Consider the following 8,427-nt stretch of genomic DNA (forward strand, 5'->3'; position numbering starts at 1 on the left):
GTGGATGCTTATGACCGCTGTTTGTTCTTAAAACTCCTTTGAAAAAGCTTTTTCTGTGAGTGACTAATTTTGTTTCACGGTGAACAGTTCTTCTCTGAAATCATCTTTGCTTCGCTTCTACCATTCCTTTTCTTTCTCTCTCTCTTTTTTTTTTTTTTTTACCAGGAAATATAAAAGTTAAGTAGAGACAAGAACTAGAATCCCCTACACTACCATGACCTTGGGGCCAGCAGGACGCACTGCCAGGCCCTGATCCCTCCAAGTAGGCCCCGTGGCACCTTGCCCCACTGCCATTACACAAGCCTGGGGCAGATGCCTGTGGATTAGTGTGTGGGGATGCTGGGTTTGTGTAACGGCACCCAGCAGCTCTCACTGGGAGGTATTCAAGCACTCCGCAGAAGGAGGCTGGCACAGCCATCCTCAACGTGCCCGTGCTGCTCCTGGCTGTGAGGAAAGGGCCTTTCTCCTAGTTAGAGCAGTGGTGTGCTGCCAGCACAAAGGTTCACAACGGTTCAGTGTGTCTGAGTGAATGAGACTTTCCTGTTCAGTACTCACGGCCTGTGTCCTAACCTGAAACAAGCCTGAGTTACCTTCCTTGGCAACCTTTCCATCGTGAAATTGAATGCTATCAAATACCTGGCTGCCTGACCTCTCCTATTCAGACTGCAGAGATGCTGTGCCTGTAACTTCCTTTGTTAAAGACTCTCCGTAGCGTGACTTTGTCTTTAGTTGCCTGCAGTTTGTGTGGGTGCACACAGCTGTGCAGGCCAGAGGGTCAGCGACGTTAAAAGCCTGGTAGAAAAGGTGTTTCTGCAAAAAAAAAAAAAAAAAAGTCATAAATTCTTGTTAGGGGAAAATATCCTTATGCATCTCACAGTGGAGGGGCTTCAGCCTTACCCTGTTGCTGAGTGCAGGCTGTAAGGCACACCCCATGTCTACACACCTAGGGCCCTCTTCCCACCAGGCCTCTGCTTTTATAAAATAACAATGCTTTCTTTTTACAAGACTTCCTCTGCTTTGTCTTTTTGCCCGTAAGCTCTTTAGACCAGGGTCTCTGTCATACATGCACTGTCTGGACGCCAGTGTTACTCTAGAAACTGCTGCACCTTCACTGCCAAACACGTATAATGCAACATCATTATCGTCTCCTTGATCAGCATTTCCCAATAGAGCAGCATGTGGAGAGAAGAACACGTTTAGGAAGAGGAGCATATCTCCTAGGAATGATCATTTGTTTGACCTTAATCTGTCACTGGCAGAGCTTCCAGGCTGCGCTGTATTAGCAGACGGATAATCGGCTCCAGCTGAAATTACTTGCACAGTTAAGTAGTTTATTTTCTCATTTTCCTACAGCACGAGTCTCCAGGAACAGGACTGGTGTATCAGCACCCACCTGTGTTGCTGCATAAATGCAGCAAGCCTGTGTAGGTATGGAGCTGAGGTGTTATCTGCTACTTTCTGCCTCTCTGTGCAAGGAACAAACACGGGAACCAGGTCCCATGTGAGAGGGAAGTCTGCTCTGCCTTCTGGAACCCCTCCCAGAGGATGTGGGGAGGGAGAATTTTCACAGCCCTCCCTGAATTCCATCTTCTGTTTTTTTTCTTCCTTAGAATAGCTCACAAAGCTTCCTTACGCTGGGCTTCTCTAAAAAGTCTTTGTGCTGCGTAGAGAGAAAGTAATTAAAAGAAAATAATTACTATAGCAGTAAAGCGAATTAGAAAATCATAAGATTTAGAGCAAATAAGATTCGGCTGACAAAATCAGAGAAAGCAGTGATTTTGCATGCATATAATCTTATTGTTTATTATGCTAATGGGTTAAGGACAGCTCTTAATAGGAGTTTTATAATAGTGTAAATAACCCCTCCCATCCCCAAAAAACACAAAAAATTATCTGTGGTGCTAATTGCACAATTTCTGATGAGTCTGACATCTCTGGAAAGGAATTCCTCGGGCCACGATGGGATCAGATTTGTGTGTCTTTTTGTTAGGATGCCTGCTCCCCTGAACAACTCAAATACTGTTAGAGCAGAATGAAGTGCTGTGTGGTTCCTGTATTCCCAAAGCAGTGTCTCACCTGAACAGAAAGATGCAGACTATAAATTAAAGCTATGTAAGCCAGTTGTGCATAAGCTAAGTGGCACATCCAAGAGCTGCGTAAGGGAAGAACTCACTCACTTTTACACACAGAAATTTGCATTTCAGGAATAACAATATAGATGCTCAATAATGTAGTTACAGAACTATCATGGTTTTGGTTTGGTGGAAAATTGTCATTTGAAGCTGAGTTCTCTCCTTGACACATAAACCTGACATAACTGTTACCAATGACATGGGGTAATTTTAATGAAACATAATTGAAAGAAATTGGAAGGCAGGTTGGATTTAAAACTCCCATCTCAATTATATTAATTCTGCTTTTATTAAGTGCAGACAAAAGAAATTCATTTAGCTATGCTTTATTCCTAACAGAATCATGGGTAAATGACATTCAAAGGAAATAGAAAAAGGAAAGATGTCCCTCTGCTGATAGTTTCAGGAGCTGAATTAAATACGGTCACATATACAGGAGTCCATTTAGAGGCAAGTAAAGAAATCTGGGGAGAACTGAATCATCTGGATCTACAGCAGAAAAGAGTAAGTTGTGACATGAAGCCACAGGAAAATTCAGCAAATATTCAGTATTTGTTAATGCTAAGGCAGTGAAAGCAGCAGGTCAGTTATCTAAGTGCTGTTGAGATCCCTACACCTGTGCCACATGAAGGCTGAGTCTCGTACAACAGCTGTTTCCGTCCCCTGATCCAAGTGTCCCCACCTCACACATGTCCCAGAGCTCCACGAAGGAGCGGTGCACAGTGGCGCAGCAGGGTCCTACGTGCCTTCCACTGACAGCATTAAGTGGGTCCTGCCCCTGGCTCAGATGCAGCTACTGACCGTGGCCACTCAAAACTGAGGAATAAAACTCGTACCTCGCCTTTAGCTGTTCGCTTGAGTTGGCCGGTGCTGCAGACCTCAGCACAGCAAAAGATGGAGAACTACAGATTTCTTGTACAAACTGCTTGAAGATCACTGCTGGCCTGCACTGTTCAGGATTTATCTAAGGGCAGGGTGATAGAGTGCGTGTGCATGAACTGTGAGTGAATGCAGTAAGATTGGTGTAACCAGATAGCCTCCGTAGAGGTACAAGGTATTAGTAAAATAAATAAAGTTCTAATCTTCTAGCAACCTTGTAGTGCCGAGTCCATTATTCCAGTGTAAATAATTACATTTTTAGATCGGTGTTTGAATCAAGAAAGAAGTCGTGATCTTTTATTGCTGTTTTTGTAGGGTAAAAAGTGGAAATGACAAAAATACTTGCAAAAGCCATATTAAACTGCATCTTTGTTGGACTTAAAATTCACAGGCAACATTTTCTCTAGTTCTGAAGAGTCCCTGGACTTTGCGTAAATCAGCAAGCAGTGGCATTTTCCTAATGTCACTAATGACATTTTGGCCAACGGGGCCTCAGCTGACTTTGTTCACTGCAGAATTGTGCGTGGCATGTCCTGAAGGGAATTACTGCATCTCTGTGTTTATTTGCATCATTCCTAAGCTGCCATGCCCAACAAGTGCAATTAGCTGTCCAGTGAAACAAGATCTTTCATTACCATCTTGTCTAGTGCTTAATCAAGGAATAATTCTCTGGGATATTTGTTACATGTGGTGTAAATAAATCGTTTCCTTCTCAGTGTAGTGAATAAAGTTACTGTTGTCAAATGGCGAGTAATGTAAGACATGGTTTACCCAAAGGCACTGTTTTGTGGGGATAAATCAGGGAAACTGGACGTGGATCTGATGCAGTGCTGTAGAAGTTATTATACGACAAACATAAGAAGATATTATTCCAGGCTCGTACAGATTTATATCAGCTGAGGGGCCAGGAAAGGTTGCAAAAATCTCTTACCAGGAGGAAGAAGAACACACCAAATGTTTGGTAATGGCTGTGCTGCTGTTACTCAAGTGTCAGTGATGGATCAAGCCAACATTAATGTAACTTGCCTAAACCTACCAAGGCCGAGTTACGCAGGAGGGAGTCCTGGTCGCACTGCTGGCCGCCCTGCCGCATTCCAGGGTTACACATTGCCTGGTGTCATTCGGCATACCATGCCTCTAGGGTCCTGCCATCTCATTTCTTCCCTGTGTTAGGGCAAGGCTGTGTTAGTACTGATATCCTGCTGGTCTCAGAACAGGCCTAGCAGCGGGCTCAACACATAAAGTGCACCAAGGGATGTAAAAAAAGTGTCGTACATCTGAGAAAGGCTTCAGTGACCAGGGCCTGTGCTTTCCAGATGCATAATGTCTCTGGGTAGCATGTTCCTCGGGAGGTTTTAATGCACTCCCATTTAGTTGGGTTACTGCTTCCCTTACTGCTAAGATATATTGCCCTCCTTTTAGTTGGAGAACAAAGCAGTAAAAGAGGTGCTGGAACTGCTCGTTAGTCAGGGGATCGTGACCCACAGCTCACCTTCCCCAGGCAGAGAAGGTGGAGGTGGGAGGTGCGGTGGGAGGAATGGGAAGGTCGTCCTGGCACTTCTTTCCAAATTAAAGTGGCAAACCAAGTCATCTTCTATACTATTCTGATTCATGAAGGATACATCCTTGATGATATTTTGGGGCAGACCAGCAAGTTTTTTGTTTGATCAAAAAGAATGCTATCCAAGAACAAATAAGCAAAGAGTGAACTTTATCAAGCTGACACCAGCGCAAAGAGAGGGTAAATTTGCATTAGATTCTGTTGTGAGCTGTTGGACCAGTGAGTGAAGCAAATACAGCACTCATCACACCTCCTGTAAAGTGCTCTTCCCTTCCTCTGTAAACCTAGCTGCCTGGTTTTCTGTTGAATTACAGTGCCAAACAGCTCTGCTGCAGACTTGTATGCAGTATGAAAAATTGAAGTATATTATTTTTAATTTATTTATTATGAATTAAATTGTACTATAATAATTCAGAGATGAAAATGCCAGAATTTTGTTGCGGAACAGGGATCCTGTTTGTCAAGCTTAGTAACTGGGCACTGTAGGCTGTGAAGATCGTGGCTTGGGCTTTCAGCTGCAGGAGGACGGTGTCCAGGCTGGACAGGCGTGAGTGGGGATGCTCCAGAGGCTGGTTAATATCTCAGCTTGGGATGTTGGAGATGACGACTGCCATGCTGGGCAGAATTCCTGTGTGACTGTGGAGGGGTTGCTTACTCTCTCTGGGCCTCGTTTCTTTAGCTACAGACATTAGAAAAATAGCAATTCACAGATGTATAAAGGGAGAAATGCATTAATGAATGTTGAAGCATTATTCCATGTACACACTGATGTGTCATCAGGGGTGGAAATTAAGAACTTCTCGTGGACAAATGACTGAATTGCAAGACAAGTGGAACACTAACAATGGCACTTCTACCAACACGATTTTTTAGAATGTGAGCATTTTTTTAAAATTAAATTATTATTGTTATTTTTAAAGACTATTTTGGGTTTCTGCCCTTTACTATTTCTTTATTGTGTGAACAGGAGACCTGAAAAGTTTTCTAGCTGTCATTTTAAAAAGTCCTGTCTAGTTTTTTTAGCCCCCAGAAATATCTGGAAAGTTCAGTCTAGAGCTATTTTCTTTTTTCTAGAGACTTCAAAACAAGAGAAACGTAAGGGATTTTTATCATGTTTTCCATTCACATGTTTTTATTGAAAGGGCAGAGACACTGAATCCTAACAATGATGGAGTTTCTCCATACAGCTTGTTATATGTTTAAGTAGGTAAGCATAGCAAAAATAAAATAAATTCTGATGTGTATAAGCAGCTGAGTTAGGTTTTTTTTCACATTATCAAGAAAAAAATCGAGAATTCAGTATTAACACTGACATCACAGCCTTCCATGATAGACAAGAGCTTAATGTCAACTTTATTGGTGAAGCAAAACCTGTCTTTTGTCAAATACTTGTCAAACCATCTTGAAATATTCTACACAGGAAAAAAAAGCCACATACCCAGCTATGGTCCTTCCTTTCTTGCCAGAACGCCTGGAACGTGAATGGAAATTACTTTTATAATAGAAGAACATGCCATGGGATAAGTCTTTCCCAAGTAATTACCTTCTTTCACAGTAATGCTTTCATGAGAAATAATCTGATGAAATTATTTTGGTCAGGAGCCTATTTTTAATTAAATACCCTAAGGACAGCTCTGCAAGATAAAACATTTAGCTCACTTGCTTTTAATGGTTGTCAGTAAGCTCTGAATGATTCATGTGGTCGAAGAAGCTGAAGCTGTGCATAAATCCTAACTCATCGCAGCCCAAATCTGAAACACCTACAACTGCTTGTCCTGCCCCTAAGCTCCCCTGTTGGTTTTTGGTGTTGGGCGCTTTCAGATGGAGCACAGATGGATGCAGTGCAGTTTTAGTCTTACTTTGCCTTGTTGCAACTCCCTAGAACTTGATCTTTTGCATAGTTCTGCAGCCAAAGAAGTCTTCTGTGTCCCAAACATAATGAGAGTTCAAGCATGCTCTCAGAAGTGTTCACGTGCTTGCTCTGGCCATTAGCAGTTGACCTAATAATGGGGAGGCCAATTAATAGTTGAGGCTGCCGATGTCTCAGGTAGAAAGGGGGCCTGAAAATGTGTGTATACATATATATTATGTAGACACAGATGTAATTCCTCTTACATGTATTTATGTATGAAGGTTACTCACACAGTCTGAATGCACACTTGAGATTTAAGGCACACAGAGCACACTGAGGTCTCTAGGAATGAGTGTCTGGGGATTTGTATAAGATATTCTTCCCATTACTGCCACAGGGCCTCTGAAGGCAATAGTCGAAATGTACGAAATCATACTGTGGTATTTTACATTTTGATTTCATTTCAGACTTTTGGCCACATCAGAAATAGAAATTTGCTGAGCGCTCCTCACCTTGAAACAAAACTCTAATGAGAATACGCTCATTACAGTTGGAAGCGTCTGAGCCCATTAGTTGTACAGGGAGGAGAGCGTCTGAAAAACAGTCCTTGGAGCATCTGGAAGCCTTTGGATGATTATGGCTGCGGCTGATAGGCTCACACAGAGCTGTAACCTCCCGTGTGATGTACCACATGCAGACACAGCTTCCAACGCACGGCCAACTTGGCAGCCTCGTTGGCTTGGCCACATGAAGGGCTCCATCTTGCAGTGTTATACATGAATTTGAAGGAGCTCTGCAGCTGGAAGGCAGGTTTACATGGTGTGTGGGTAACTTAGCTCGCTGGCTCCATGCCCTGATACTAAACACGGAGGTAGCTGTATTGCCAGTGGTGCAGTGCATTTACTTCAGTTTGGGGTGTCAGCAAATAGAGACAAGTCAGGAAAATGTACTTCACGTAGAAGAAACATTACAGCATTTATTTTGTTTCAAATTTAATCTCATAACATCATGCTCCAAAGCATTTCAAAAGAGAAAACAAATAGTACATGTATCTTACCTCACGTTGACGATCTCTGTTGCTTCCAAGTGCTGGTGAAATCATTCTCACAGCGCACAGGAGTAAAGCAAGCACGTGTTCAGTTTCTTTGGGGAAAGGAAAGGAACCGACAGCATAACGAGCTCCCCTAGGTCACACAGCGCATTTATGTTCCACTTAGAAATACAGATCCGACCTTTCCACCAGCTGCAAATCCCCCTTTCCTGAAAGCTCCCTGAAAAAAAAAATAATTTGTGGATTAGGAGCCCAGAAATTCTGTATCGTACAGAAGCATGGTGTGCAGGGCAGAAGAGGACAAACTTTGAAGCTAATAAGCAATCAGCGAATCTCCATCTGTCCTGATCCTTGATGTATTAAAACAATTGATATGAAGTTTCTGATTAAATTGAGTATTCCAGCAAGGTACTTATTAATCAAGCCATTTGTCTTTTACTAAGCTGGAACAAACGCCCTGATCATTCGCAGTTAGCATGCTTTTATTTCAAACAAGGCGCAAGCCTTAACTCAGGCTTCAAATGACAATGTAACTAAATGTCCGTCTTAAAACTCTTGTGAGGAGCCTATTTTATTCTTCAGGTATGACATTTAATTACTGGTAACAGATATTTGGAGCGATCCGGACGTGCCCTACTGCATCCTGGAAGCAGTCAGCGCCAGCAGGACGGCTGTCAGTGCGGCTGTGCCGGGCTGAGCACGCTGCCATGTTGCTAATGACCGATTGTCACAGCAGTCAGCGTTCTGCTGGTGCTGCTCATTTTTCCCCTGGTCCTTTCATGGGACTCTGGTTGTCTGTTAGGCGTAATACTGTCGTGCTAAAGTATGCTTAACAGAGTGTAATTGCCACTTAAAGCATTTTTTTTCTTTCCATAATTTTTACAATGTGTATAGCAGTAGAATACAGAACATAGGCTTAGAGAATATGTTTGTGGCCAATTTAGGAATTAAT

This window comes from Numida meleagris, chromosome 2 (assembly GCF_002078875.1).
Source record: "Numida meleagris isolate 19003 breed g44 Domestic line chromosome 2, NumMel1.0, whole genome shotgun sequence".
NCBI classification, from domain to species: Eukaryota; Metazoa; Chordata; class Aves; order Galliformes; family Numididae; genus Numida; species Numida meleagris.